The sequence below is a fragment of the Clarias gariepinus genome, chromosome 10 (genome assembly GCF_024256425.1).
Source record: "Clarias gariepinus isolate MV-2021 ecotype Netherlands chromosome 10, CGAR_prim_01v2, whole genome shotgun sequence".
NCBI classification, from domain to species: domain Eukaryota; kingdom Metazoa; phylum Chordata; class Actinopteri; order Siluriformes; family Clariidae; genus Clarias; species Clarias gariepinus.
The window spans coordinates 34876670-34892117 of record NC_071109.1 but is presented as its reverse complement, the minus strand read 5'-3'; positions in this window follow the sequence as shown (position 1 = coordinate 34892117).

Sequence of the window (15448 nt, the reverse complement as noted above, 5' to 3'; positions counted from 1 at the left end):
GTCATTGACCCTAAAAGAGAATTAAAGTTTACAAATAAGAAATAAATATAAATAAAAGAATACGATAGAAATTAAATAATAAATTAAATTAAACTAGGAAAAAAAAACTAAAAATAAAAATAGAAATGTGCTAGGAAAAATAGAACTAAAAATAAAAATAGAAATATGATGTGCATAAAAATAGAAATATACTGTACATAGTAATATGATGTGTATAAAAATAGAAATATACTGTACAAATTAAAATGTACTGGGTGTGCAAATATGCATAGAACAAAGTGTCTTTGTGCAGAGGTTATTAAAGGGACTTTGTGCACTGGTCCAGGATGTAACCGTAAACATGTAATGTAGTTGTGAAGGTAGGTGTGCAAAGTTAATAAAGTGTCTTTGTGCAATAGTCCAGGATGTAAACGTACAACATGTAGTGTAGATATGAAGGAAGGTGAGCGTGTAATTGTCCATAGTGATCATGGATGTAAAAAGATTGATAGATTTGATCAATTATGAAAAGATTGTGTTGGTTCTGCATAGTGGTGTGGTTGTGGTTGAGGGACCTTATCGCCTGCGGGAAGAAGCTCCTCCTTAGTCTCTCTGTGTTGGCCTTCAAGGAGCGGAATCGCTTTCCAGACCGCAACAGAGTAAACAGTCCGTTATTGGGGTGGCTGAGGTCCTTCACGATCTTCCTGGCCTTGGTCAAGCACCGCTTGCTGTAGATCGAGTGCAGGTCAGGGAGCTCGATGCGGATGATGCGCTCAGCTGATCGCACCACCCTCTGTAGAGCTCGTCTGTCCTGCATGGTGCTGTTCCCGAACCAGGTCGTGATATTTCCCATCAGGATGCTCTCTATGGTGCAGGAGTAGAAATTCCTGAGCACCTTGGAGGGCAGTCTAAAGTCTCTCAAGCGTCTGAGGTGGTAGAGACGCTGCCGGGCCTTTTTTACCACGGTGTTGATGTGACAGGACCATGCCAGGTCCTGCGTGATGTGAACACCGAGGTATCTGAAGCTGTCCACTCTCTCCACTGGGCTCCTGTTGATGACGGGGGTCTGGTAGTTCCTCACCTGCTTTGTACTGAAGTCCACTATCAGCTCCTTTGTCTTACTGACGTTCAGGAGGAGATTGTTTCTCTGGCACCAGTTCTCCAGATTTCCAACCTCCTCCAGGTAGGCCGTCTCATTGTTGTTCGTGATCAGGCCCACCACAACAGTGTCGTCAGCAAACTTGATGATGGTGGTGGAGCTGGTAGTGGCCACGCAGTCGTGGGTGTACAGAGAGTACAGCAGGGGGCTCAGAACACAACCCTGGGGGGCTCCAGTGCTGAGAGTGAGGGAGGCTGAGACATGTCCGCCCACCAGGCGTTCAAAGCACTTCATCACTACTGAAGTGAGGGCTACAGGGCGATAGTCATTGAGGGAAGCAGGATGTGGTTTCTTTGGGACAGGAACAATAATGGACTCTTTGAAGCATGTGGGGATCACTGACTGAGATAAAGAGATGTTGAATATCTTAGTGAACACAGGTGCTAGCTGGTCTGCGCAGGCTCTGAGGATACGGCCTGAGATGCCGTCTGGTCCTGCTGCTTTCCTGGTGTTCACTCTCTTGAAGGCTCTCCTCACGTCATGCTCAGTAATGATGCTGGCAGTGACTTCCTGTCTGCAGCCGTTAGCGCCGCTAGCATTAGCATCGCTGGCGTCTTTAGCTGCAGCCTCGAAGCGAGCATAGAAAGTGTTCAGCTCGTCTGCCAGAGACACGTCTGCGCTCGTCATACCGGATGTTGGTGCTTTATAATTCATTATTGTCCTTAATCCCTGCCACAGGCTCCTAGAGTCACTCTGTTGGAGTTGTGACTCTAGTTTCCTCCCGTATCACTGCTTCGCCTCTTTCACCGCCTTCCGGACGCTGTATGACGCAGCCTTATATGGTTCCATGTTCCCCGACACGAGTCCCGTGTTGTAGGCAGCGGTGCGAGATCTCAGAGTGTCGCGGATGGTTTTATCCACCCACGGCTTCTGGCTGGGAAACGTTTTAATAGTCTTTTTTTCTACGGTATCGTCCGCTAGTTTCCCGATGAATCCCACAACCGCTTCCGTAAACGCGCTGACGTCATCGTCAGAGCTGTTTCTGAACATGTCCCAGTCTGCGTCATCGAGTGCGTCCTGTAACGCGGCCACCGATTGGTCCGTCCAGCGCGCGACCTCCCTCTGAACCGGAACTTCCTGTTTCAGCCTTTGTTTGTATTTTGGCATGAGGAAGATGGCGGCGTGGTCGGATTTACCAAACGGTGGACAAGATTGTGCCTTGTAGCCGTTCTTGACCATTGTGTAGCAGTGGTCCAGTGTCCTTTCGCCCCTGGTGGGGCAGGTGATGTGCTGATGAAAGTTTGGCGCTGCGCGTTTGAGGTTGGCACTGTTAAAGTCCCCCGCCACAATAAGCGCAGCGTCCCGGTGTTGTGTTTGGTGCTGTGTGAGTGTCTCACGCAGCTCGCATAAAGCAGTGTCTGTGTCCGCTTGTGGTGGAATATAAACGACACTGATTATGACCGATGTGAACTTCCGAGGAAGGTAAAAAGGACGACACATGATGGACAGTAGTTCCAGGTTTGGTGTGCAGGAGCGTGTGAGAGGAACAACGCTCGCGCTGTTGCACCAGCTGCTGTTCACCATTAAACACACGCCGCCTCCCCTTGACTTTCCCGAGTCCCGCGTCCTGTCCATGCGGTGAACCGAGAAGAACTCGGCCGGCTAAATGGCGTGGTCCGGCACCGCTGGGTTCAGCCATGTCTCGGTAAAGCAGAGGAGATTGCAGTCCCGAATGTCTCTCTGGAACTTTATCCTGGCCCTGAGGTCATCGAGCTTGTTTTCCAGTGACTGGACGTTGGCGAGCAGGATGCTAGGCAGAGGTGTGCGGTGTGCACGGGCTCTCAGCCTGTTCCTGACGCCGGCTCATTTCCCTCGGGGCCGCCGCTTTGCGACACGTTTTTTGTTGTCCCTCAGGATCTCACTCGGCCAGCTCGGACCCGGAGTTAAAAACGTCGAATTGTGAGTACATTGTATACCAATAGAAACAAGAGTGTCTCTATCATAACTAATGTACCCCATGGTGGTAATTTTGCCGGTTTTAAAACGCTGTAAACTAACTTAAAGAACAAAAACAAAGAAAAGGTGGTCGGAGCAGTCGTGACGGCAGCCGACCTCACCGGCGCCATCTTGAATCCTCTTGAACATCAAAACCCTAAATCTCAGCGTTAGACAGAATTACAACACAGAAGACTGACATAATTAACTCTTCTGAACAATGAACTTTTCTGTAAAATTAAATGAAGTGGTGTTATGTATATAATATTTTAATACTGTTTCTAATAAATATATAAACTGTATGTGTTATTGCTTCCTGAGACTCATTGCCCTATAACTGTGTTATTAAAAAAAAATTATGATTACAACCAGATCCTTTAACAAAACATTTGAGACATTTAAGAGATCTTATTTTACCTCAATATTTTTACCTTAATTTTTAATCTAAGGTGAAACTGATCACACCGTAATGAGACACAGTTCATATTAAAACAGTAATGTACCACTATAATGATTTTGAAGTAAAAGTTACATCATCACTAGGGGACTCCACATTAAGGATACTACTACACGGGAGAGCCGAAGACTATCACATGTTTCCTCCGAATCACGTGACGCCAGCCGACCGCATCTTTTTAAACTGCTAGCTTATGCCGCGTTAGCTCTCATCCCTCCCCCCTGAGAGAGCTCGTCCAATCAGCTCTCTCTAGACCTCCGGCTGTGAGACGTTACAGCATCACCCGGGAACCGAACCAGCGCTCCCCGGATGATAGGGCGAGCACTTTATCACTGCACCACTTTTACTGACTTTATTGCCCACTGCACTGATAATACAGCTACATGTCTTTCTTCTGCTCCATCAGGCTCCTTTCACCCACCACCCTTAATCCTAAACTTTTCTAATCACAAATAGTCATATATTACAGGAGTTATACATTAAGATTATCAGTGCAAGGTTTTTTTTTTTTCAGTTCTTTAAAAATAAGATATGATGAGGCAAATAAGAAATCCAAAAAAAATGCCCCCCCTTCCTGAGTGACATAAATCAAAATTCTAATTTTATTTGTCACATACACAGTCATACACAGTACGATAGGCAGTGAAATGCTTACATAGCGGTAGTAATCATTAAACATCAAACCAATCATCAAAGTAAAAACCCTATCATCTGGAAATTACAAGTTTGAATCAGTCATGGGTGTCTGTGAGTTCAATCAAACAGAAGGTGTGGATAGATGCTTTGCATAGAGTTTGTGTAGACTATGTGTTTAATACATAAAAATATATTAAATTTACATGAGCTGCTCTTTGATGATCCTGTATTAATTAAGCATGCTTTTTTTTCTCTTTGTGTCAGGTTTCTGACTAAATAAAGCACTGAACGCCTATCACTTGCGCTATATGGATCCTACAGCTCTTTGGGTCGACAGTTACTTGAGAAAGGTGGATCTGCATAAAAACGTCACTTTAACAGTATATCCCTGAATCTCAGCAATAGACAGGATTACCACAGAGAAAAACAACCTTATATTACTTTTTGTAATTATTTTGTATATGCTTTATAATGCATTTTTATTTTTAGTTAAGTTTAAGATACTTAAGGTAGATACTTGTATAATTCAAATCTTCTCACCTTCGAGCCCTAGTGTAACAGCTCCACCTGGTGTTAAGAGATCAGTATAATTCTCTGTTCCTTTTTTATGTTTATTCCAAATTAATTCAATTCAACTTAATTCAATTTTATTTGTATAGCGCTTTTAACGATTTACATCATCACAAAGCAGCTTTACACAATCAAAAGAATTAAGTTTCTATGAATTGTGAATGTGTATGAATCAAAATGATATGATTGTCTTTGATGAGCAAGCCTAGGATGACGACGACAGTGGTAATGAAAAACTCCCTTAGATGGTAATAGGAAGAAACCTTGAGAGGAACCAGACTCAACAGGGAACCCATCCTCATCTGAGTAAAAACAGATAGCAGGGATTGATGTGCATAATAAGCGAGACTGGAAGTTTAGTATAAGAGAAGATGTGTAAGATTAAAGTCCAGTTTGTTCCTGGAGACTCAGGTAAACTGTAAGAAATTCCAGTCCTGAACTATTGAGCGACTGAAGTCACAGGTCCTCAGAGAACAGCTGTATGCATCAGTCGAGGACAGAACCACCTTCATGGAAAAGTGGAACCAACCCCAGTCACCACACGCATTCCAGTTCATGATTCAGGAAACCAAGGGAGTATTTATGTGCATCTTCTTTAATTTCTCTCCCAGTACAGCTGGTCTAATGTTGTTGAAGGCATTGGAGAAGTCAAAGAACATTCTCCTAACCATAATTAAAGCAGGTGTTATGTGTCATCTTCTACTGTCAGGCAAACCTGATATTAAGGCCATCTGAACTTTTCAGATTAGACCAGACGGACTTGCTCTGCACGGACTAACTATACACATTAATGTTTGAGGACAACTTCAGTCTCATTGCTCTTTAACCCAGGTCTTATATTTGCCTTCTATCCAGTTGCCCCAAACCTGGCCAGTTTCCCAGGCCCTGCTAATTAACTGCTATTAATTATTAATTGCTAGGATTACTGATGTACATTTAGCAAACTTATAAGACCCGCTTGTCTTTCTTTTGGCAATAGTTTTGCAACCAATTAAACTTTTTTTATTTATGTATCTTTTACTTAACTATAGAATGTTTGTTAAAAGTTACAGTATATATTCATTTTTATTTGTTTTAAGGAAAGGTTCTGATAATTATGCAGGTTTTTTTTTGTCTCCTTCATTGTTTTCTTTAGCTGTTCTGGTTTGCATCCTTCATAATTCACACCACAAATGACCAAGTTGTCATGTTCTCTGGGTAAAGAAACAGATGCAAGATGCAGGTATGGGTTGGAACTTGAGTCTCTTTTTATTTCCTTTGTTAATCTTTCCCACGTATATTGAACTCTTCATAAACAGTGATAACACAAAAAACAAGAAAACAAACACAAAACTAGGCTTCAGCACAGCCTCCTCAGGCTGGGTCTGCAGGCGGGTACGAACACACAAGCGTTGATAGCAAAACTAACATAAAGGTCACGAGGGCTCTACGCTGTGCTTGGGCTGCGCTCGGCTGGCGTCTTGACCGTGACCTTGACCCTACTGCCTGGTTACAAAGGCCTTACCCCGACCCTGCAGACTCGGCTTAGTCCTGAGGAGGAGACAGGAAGACACAGTGAGGTTGGAACAAAACATGCAAAACAAACATAGCAACAACAGTGAACGGACAAGACACTACGGGTTCGGCTGGCTTAAATAAAGACACACAGGGGAGAGACACAGGTGAACATAATTTGTGATAAGGGGAAGACATACCGACGTAGACACACTAGGGGGAGACAAAGCCTTGGCTTAATAGTCCGGGGAACCGGATCTCACTCCCCCGGACTGTGGTAGCATAGGTGTGACACAAGTCTGTTAATTCATGTCATTATTATTATTAGTAGTAGTAGTATTGTTGTATAAGAATAAATTTGTTACATTTGCCTGAATCAATCTGATAACCATAAAACCAGAAAAAGGCCAAATAAGTAATCAAAATCTACTTTAAGTTTGGACTTTTCAACATTAGATCCCTTGCGCTCAAAGCACTTATTGTTACCTCACCGAAACCTGGCTTAAACCAAATTAATATATTGGTCTGAATGAGCCTACTCTATCAGGATATTTCTATAAGCATGAGCCCCGTCTAACTGGTCGCGGTGGTGGTGTCGCCACTATCTACAATGATTTACTCACTGTTACTCAGAAAATAAGGCCCAGGTTTAACTCATTTGAAGTGTTCATCATTAATGTTGCACTTAATGAAATACATAATAAACCCGCGCTATATTTTACTCTGGCCACCGTGTACAGACCCCCAGGGCCATATTGCTCCCGTCAGAGATAAAACACTTGCTCCTTGGTACAATAGTCATACTCGCGCCCTAAAGAAAGCAACCCGTAACCTCGAGCAAAAATGGAGGAAAACTAAATTAGAAGTTTTTCGAATTGCGTTTAAAGACAGTATGTGCAGCTATAGACAGGCTCTAAAAACCACTAGGACCGAGCATCTTAGCCAACTGATAGCAAGAAACCAAAACAATCCCAGGTTCTTATTTAGTACAGTGGCTCACCTAACAAAACCTATGATGCCTGCAGAAAGTATCCCTGCAGTTTAGAAGTGAAGATGGACTTTATGGACTTCTTCAATAAAAAAAAATCAATAGTATCAGGAAGAAAATAACAGAGGTTCAACCTCTAATAGTATCTCACGATAAAGTTCAGCCTAGAGCTTCACATTGAGATTTTCAGTGCTTTACAGGTGTAGGACAGGAAGAGCTGTATAGACTTATCACCTCAGCTAAATCAACAACGTGCCTGTTAGACCCAATACCACCCAGATTTTTAAAAGAAGTGATGCATATGGTTGGAGAGCCACTTCTAAACATTATTAATTATTCATTATATCTAGGTCACGTCCCTAAACCTTTCAAGTTGGCAGTTATTAAGCCGCTTCTTAAAAAATCCAATTTGGAAGCGAATGAAATAACAAATTATAGACCGATTTCAAACCTTCCGTTTATATAAAAAATATTAGAAAAAGTAGTATCAGCTCAAATATGCACATTTTTGCAGGAAAACAACATCCTAGAAGAATTTCAGTCAGGTTTCAGGCCCCATCATAGTACAGAAACTGCACTAGTTAAGATTACAAACGACTTGTTTTTAGCTTCAGACCAAGGCTGCATCTCAATACTAGTCTTACTTGATCTTAGTGCTGCATTCGACACTATAGATCATAATATTCTAATAGATCGGCTACAAAATCATATAGATATTTAGTGGCAGGCATTAAAATGGTTTAGATCATAACTGTCTGATCGATACCACTTCGTATCGAGTACCGTCTGATGTAATGCCAGTGAATTATGGGGTCCCACAAGGGTCAGTTTTAGGACCTCTGCTGTTCTCAATATACATGCTTCCTTTGGGAAACATCATTAGAAGACATGGGATTAGTTTCCATTGCTATGCTGATGATACCCAATTATATATCTTAACAAAACCAGATGAAATACCCAAGTTGTCTAGATTAACAGAGTGTGTCCAGGACATAAAAGATTGGATGACCAATAACTTTCTTTTAAAAAATTTAGAAAAGACAGAGATATTACTCATCGGCCCCAAAACCAGCACACAACAGCTTTCACAATTCAGCCTGCGTTTAGAAGGATGTACTGTTACTACCAGATCAACAGTAAAAGACCTGGGCGTAATATTAGACAGTAACTTGTCTTTTGAAAATCATATTTCCAATATCACAAAAACAGCCTTTTTCCATCTTAGAAATATTGCCAAACTTAGGAGTATCCTATCCGTATCTGATGCAGAAAAGCTAGTTCATGCATTCATGACCTCCAGACTGGACTATTGTAATGCATTACTAGGTGGTTGTCCTGCATCCTCAATAAACAAGCTTCAGTTAGTCCAAAATGCAGCCACCAGGGTTCTCACTAGATCCAGAAAATATGATCATATAACCCCAATATTATTATCACTGCACTGGCTACCTGTTCAATTTAGAATTAATTACAAAATAGTACTACTTACATACAAGGCTTTAAATGGTTTAGCTCTCACATACCTAACCAGTCTTCTGATATGCTACAATCCACCACATTCCTTAAGATCACAAAACTCCAGACTTTTAATAGTTCCCAGAATTTCAAAATCTACAAAAGGGGGCAGGGCATTTTCATATTTAGCTCCAAAGATTTGGAATAGCCTTCCAGACAGTGTTCGGGGCTCAGACACAGTTTCCCAATTCAAAAGTAGACTCAAGACGCATCTCTTTAATCTGGCATACGCGTAACTCATCCCATAACCTCATACTCCAGTACACCTATCCTGAATGGCAACTACGCTAATTCTCTCCATCTGTTCTGTACTTTTCTACCCATCCCGAGGCATCTGGAGATTGTACCAGCTTCAGTAGACAAAGGCCAACCCTGCGAGGATCCTGAGGCATCCAGAGAAGGACCAGCTCCAGCTGAATTCTGCTTTATGATGGTTGGAGCTACACATCCTGCTCCTGTGCTCCCAGTGATCCAGACCCCATCTGCCCTCTGCACCTACTGACTCCCTGTGCTGAACTGGACTTCATGTTAATCTACACAACTTATGTTATATTGAACTTTCACCTGCACAAAACACATGATGTTATTTCTATCTGTTATCACCCAGATGAGGATGGGTTCCCTGTTGAGTCCGGTTCCTCTCAAGGTTTCTTCCTATTGCCATCTCAGGGAGTTTTTCCTTGCCACTGTCGCTGTCACGGTTGGCTTACTCATCAGAGACATTTCATTCATCATTCATTCATCTAATTATTATCTAGACACATTTTTCTCACACATACACACTTACAAATATTTTCTTTTCTTTTCTAAAAAAAAAATTAAATCTTTAATTTTTGTAAGGCTGCTTTGAAACAATGACCATTGTTAAAAGCGCTATATAAATAAAATTAATTGAATGAATTATTTTTGTTGTTGTTGTTATAGTCAGTCATACTTTTCCTACTGTAGTACACTCCAAGTGTGTTATTTCTTAAATATCAGATAGTTCAGAGGTCCTAGCATAACTGGAATATAAACACTATAATAATTGGGTACAGATTATTGTACTTACACCAATATAACTTTAATAACAGAATGTTCAGAACAGAGGGATGAAAGGACAGAAGCTGAACATCAGTTCATCAGAAGATCCTAATTTCCTCCTGCTGTGAACATTCTAAGTATTATAACAACAATAACTCCTGCATCACTTCCCATTCTGTGTCTGCTTCACACCACGCAAAATTCTGCTGAAAAAAAAAAAAGTGAAATGTCAGTGAAATGTGTCAGTGTCACTCTACTGGATGACGTTCTTCCTTTCTATATTCTGCTGGAGATCACAGTCATTACTAGATACACAGACCACAAAATATCTACATTCAAATTCAAATTTTATTTGTCACATACACAGTCATACACAGTACGAAATGTAGTGAAATGCTTATATGACTGCCATTGACCCTAAAAGAGAATTAAAGTTTACAAATAAGAAATAAATTTGAATAAAAGAAATACGATAGAAAATTTAATAGAAAAATTAAATTAAACTAGGAAAAATAGAACTAAAAATAAAAATAGAAATATACTGTACAAATTGAAATATACTGTACTGGGTGTGCAAATATGCATAGAACAAAGTGTCTTTGTGCAGAGGTTATTAAAGTGTCTTTGTGCACTGGTCCAGGATGTAAACGTGAACATGTAGTGTAGTTGTGAAGGTAGGTGTGCAAAGTTATTAAAGTGTCTTTGTGCAATGGTCCAGGAAATCTATCTATAAAAAATGATTTGTGCTGTGTTGCTTCACTTATGTTATTGTATTTGCATGCTCATTAATATTCATTAGCACCAGCCAAAGATGGGCGTGTACACAGGATCAGCCTTGTCTGTGTTTTTATACAACACATTGTATTTGCTGTAGTGACTTCATTTATTTTTCTCTTCAATTTAACATACATTCTTACACACATAATATATATTTTGAGAACCTCGTCTTGTCATGTATCTTCAACTGCACTCAGCTTTACCCAATCTCCATGGAAGTGACCCAGATAAGCAAAGGAGAAATGTCTTTCTAGTGGAAATATCTACAATGTGTTCAAAAAGAGCTTAGATCTGTTTAAAGCAATATTCAGAAAAAAAATACATTTGTGTCTCTTTCAACTACAGAATCTTTTCAGTGTTCTCTGAAGCTATGTTCACACTGCGGAAATACCAGCACAGCTGTAATGCTGAAATTTTATTAAGGTGGAATGTTTTTGCCCTTGTTGTTGGATTCGTGTGAAAGTTACATAAATTCTGATTTGCATGTTTAGACTGATGTTGTATTGCGAAAAATCAGATTCTGATTTAAGAACACGTGCAGTATGAAAGCGGCCCAAATCAGAATTTAAATTATTAGATTCCATCTGTTCAAACTGGCATGAAATAACTCTGAGTCATTCTGTATATGAGCAACGAAAAAAAGTCTTTTTCACAAAAACCTGTTGATTACATTTAAACCAGATGGAAGTGTAAGAGAAAAGGCATTGGTGTATGTTCATAAGGTTAATCTTATCCTCAGAGACACACACCTTGGCCTTGGACAGGAATCAAAGTGTGACTTCATGCTCACATACACACCTGCTGCTTCTCACAGTTCAATTCAATTAAATGTCATTTGTATAGCGCTTTTAACAATTGTCATTGTCACTTTACATAATCAAAAGAATTATTTAAGTTTGTATGAAATGTGAATGTGTATGAATTAAAATGGTCAGATAGTCCCTGGTGAGCAAACCGAGGGTGACAGTGGCAAGGAAAAACTCCCTGAGATGGTAATAGGAAGAAACCTTGAGAGGAACCAGACTCAACAGGGAACCCATCCTCATCTGGGTGAAACAGAAAGCAGTAAATGATCTGCATTTATACAGTGTGTAGGGTGGGAGGCAGTTCAGCTATAATAGCTGATGTCAATTGATGTTAATATGGAGTCCAGGTAGTTATTGAAGACCCAGGTAGACTTGTAGGAAATTCCAGTCCCGAACTCTCAAGCAACTACAGCCAAGTTAAGTCCTTGGAGAAACAGCTGTCAACACCAGTCGAGGCCAAAACCATTTTCATGGAAAAGTGAAACCATCACCAGATGCATCCCAAAGAGACACACGGGGCATCCATGTGACGAGATCTTCAGCCAGAAGCAGGGCACCAGGATGGGTCAGACAGGTCCAGAGGGCAGAGGGAGTCTGGATCACTGGCAGCTCAGGAACGACATGTGTAGCTCGACAGAGAGAGGGAAGGAGAGAGAGGGGGAGAGAGGGAAGAGAGAGAAGGAAGAAGAAGAGAGATAACAGTTAGGTATGGTCACAGTCACATAATGTATAATCTGAATGTATATTTACTGTAGAGTGCAAGTAGGGACTCCGGCAGGACTAACTATGAACCTCACAGGAAGTCTGTACAGTCCACAATGTTCAACTATTTACAGTTTATTCTATTCTATTAATCAGATTAATATGTGTATTAAATGTCAGTAATTAATCAGTAACTGCATGATGTGTAGAGGTTTACTGTATTAAAGTTTATAATTTAGTGTTTGGGAAATTAAAACAAACAGGTTTAATAATGTAAGTTTAAGACAAACCTTTACACATTAAACCGACACCATCAGTGTGAAATCAGACAGTGTGGGGATGTGGGATTTGGGATCTACTAAGGATTCGTCTGATTTATCCTGTTAAGTGAAGGAAACTCTCATTTATCCAAAGTGTTAGTTTGGAAACACCTGCTGTCTAAACCAGTAATGTTGGAATTGTCACTGGGAAGTGTGGTAGGATTTACACTCAGTATTACTGAATATCATCAGAATAAAAGGAAGAGGAAAACTCACATGTCCTCTAAAGGGGTCTAATGGTAATTATCACATTAATTACATGGTTATAGCAGATTTAATAATACAATAATAAATTAATGATTTCCAGGAAAATATTAAAGAACAAACATTTTTACATTAACAATTACCATGACACCATACCTGAGAAATGTGAAGAAATAATCACAAGAGTGATGGATGGTGTTTCCTCAACCAAAGCTTCACACACATCTGGATAAAAAGCTTGTTTTTCATAGGAATGTGAATGCAGACAAAAGCAAAAGATCTCAGTATTCCTGAGTGAATATCTAAACATTTAGACATCAATTTGCAAATTTGCATCTGTTTACATCTGTTCTGTGTATATACCACCTGATGCTAATGCTAAGCTAGTGCTAGCACAGTTGTATGATGGCATAAACACAGCCCAAGTGCGCATCTTATAGCTGTGAACAATTTCAATCATGCTGACTTGAAGAGCGTCCTTCGCAAATTATATCGCAAATTATAAGTGAAATGCGCCACTAGGGAAGATAAGATGGATCAAGTGTAGACTAATGTAAGCAGAGGCATATAAAGTACAGATTTATCCCTATCTTGGCGTGTCTGACCATCTGTCACTTTTGCCACATCCAAAGTATAGTACAAGAAATAAAACTGCTGGACTAAATGTAAGGACTGTAAGCTCATGGTCTGGTGATGCTAACACTAGGCTCCAGGACTGCTTCTCCTCCCCAGACTGGGACGTATTAAAGGACCATGGACGCATCACACGTGAGTCCCTGATTAAATACACCTCATTAGTCTTAGACTTCAACAATTATTGTGTGGAAAATGTGACATTCTAAAACAAAGCGTGTGTGTCTCTCAATAAAAAACCTTGGATGACACATAGGTCCAACTGCTGATTAAAGCCATGGATACAGCATTTAAATCTGGTGACAGGACATCATATTGTACCGCCAGGACGGCACTTAGGAGGGGCATAAAATTAAATAAAATTCTATTGAAATGTCAGATTGAGGCCCACTTTCACAACTCCACCAACTCCCGGCGGGTTTAGGAGGGAATTAGGGTGATAACGGTCTATGAGAGAAAGACAACTCTCTCTTTTAACAGCTGTGACACCCTAGTGAAGGAGTTGAATAACTTTTATGCCCACTTTTATAGAGGCAATAGAGATCCACCATTGGCCCGCCCTTCCTCTAGTGATGCTGCCTCAGTCCTGAGCAGTCACGAGGTAAGACAGTGTTTTCATAACATCAATCCCAGGAAGGCTGCCGGACCTGATGGAGTGCCGGGCCAGGTGATCAAGTATTGTGCAGCTGAATTAGCGGAAATACCTTACCTTCACCACCACTATCTTTATTCTGTCGCTGTTCACATCATGGGTGCCAGCATGCTTAAAAAAAACTACAATAGTTCTTTTCCCCAAAAATCAAACACTACCTGTTGTAAACACTAACACGAAAATACGTATGTAAGGCTTCTCTTTGTGGACTTTAGTTCGGCATTTAACACCATTTTGTCAAATAAGCTCCAAATCTCTGTGACCTCGGACTAAGCACTGTATTGTGTAACTGGACTATGGACTTTCTAAAAAATCGTTTACAGTGTGTGTGAGTGGACAAACGCATATCAGCCACAGTGCACATTAACACTGGGGTCCCCCAGGGATGTGTACTTAGCCCTTTCCTCTAAACACTACACACATGACTGCTGTGCCTCCCTTCCTCCTAATTACATCATTAAATTCACTGATTACATTACAGTGTTTGGCCTCATCACGGACAATGAAGAGTCCTTATATAGAAGGGAGGTAAAACATTTGCCAAATTTAGGCATTTGGCAGACGCTCTTATCCAGAGCGACTTACATTTTTCTCTCATTACACCTCTAAGCAGTTGAGGGTTAAGGGCCGTGCTCAAGGGCCCAACAGTGGCAACTGGGTGGTTGTGGGGTTTAAACCTCAGATCTTCCGAACCGTAGTCCAATGCCTTAACCACTGAACTACCCCTGGCAGCTTGGTGTGACACCCACAACCTGGCCTCCAAAATCAAGAAGACCAGGGAGATGATTGTGGATTTTTGAAACAACCTCAACAGAGTCAATTGTGCAATTTGACACTGAATATATTTTAAATGTTGTACAATAATCGTATGTGAGGTTCTCTGGCCCCCCCTGGGAATAACACAATCCTGGAGACCTGATTTAGTACCAGTTACTAGAAGTAGAATCATCAGGATCCAGATGTGCAGCTGTAGGTGGTTCAACAGAGTATGGGGGTGAATACTTATGCACCTAACAGATGTCTCAATAAATTTGTAAAAAAAAAATAGTGATTTATGTCTGAAATAATTAAACTGCCACAAAGTCTTATATTAAAAAACAAAGTGAGATAAATAAAGAGAGAGAATCACAAGGACACCACACTGTGTTTATGTTGGTGAAAGGTCAGAATTTATACTTATTATAACTTGTGCCATTTACATGAAGTGTTCCAATAGTTATGGTGTTCTCTGTAGTTAACCTTCTAGGTATTGTAGTCGATGTTCAGAGATCCACCTCCATCACTTCCTCTGTGGTTATGGTTTGTTTTCTACATGTGAAACTTCTCAGCTGAGCAGCCATGGAGAAGAAGTTTCCCATTCTATTCATGGTTCATATTTATTACACAGAATTTTTAGTTTTTGTCATCACTTAGTGTGAACTCAGTCTGCAGAACGTTCCTGAAACATTTTGCACTTGTTTATTATTTTTTTCAATGGGTTAAAAAACATAGATGTTCATGAATGGACAAAGAGTCCTGGACAGTCTGACTTCATGTCTGGGTTTTAGAAAGAAAACCATATTTCTACAAACTTCTTGTCTGGTGTATAATTAAGGTAA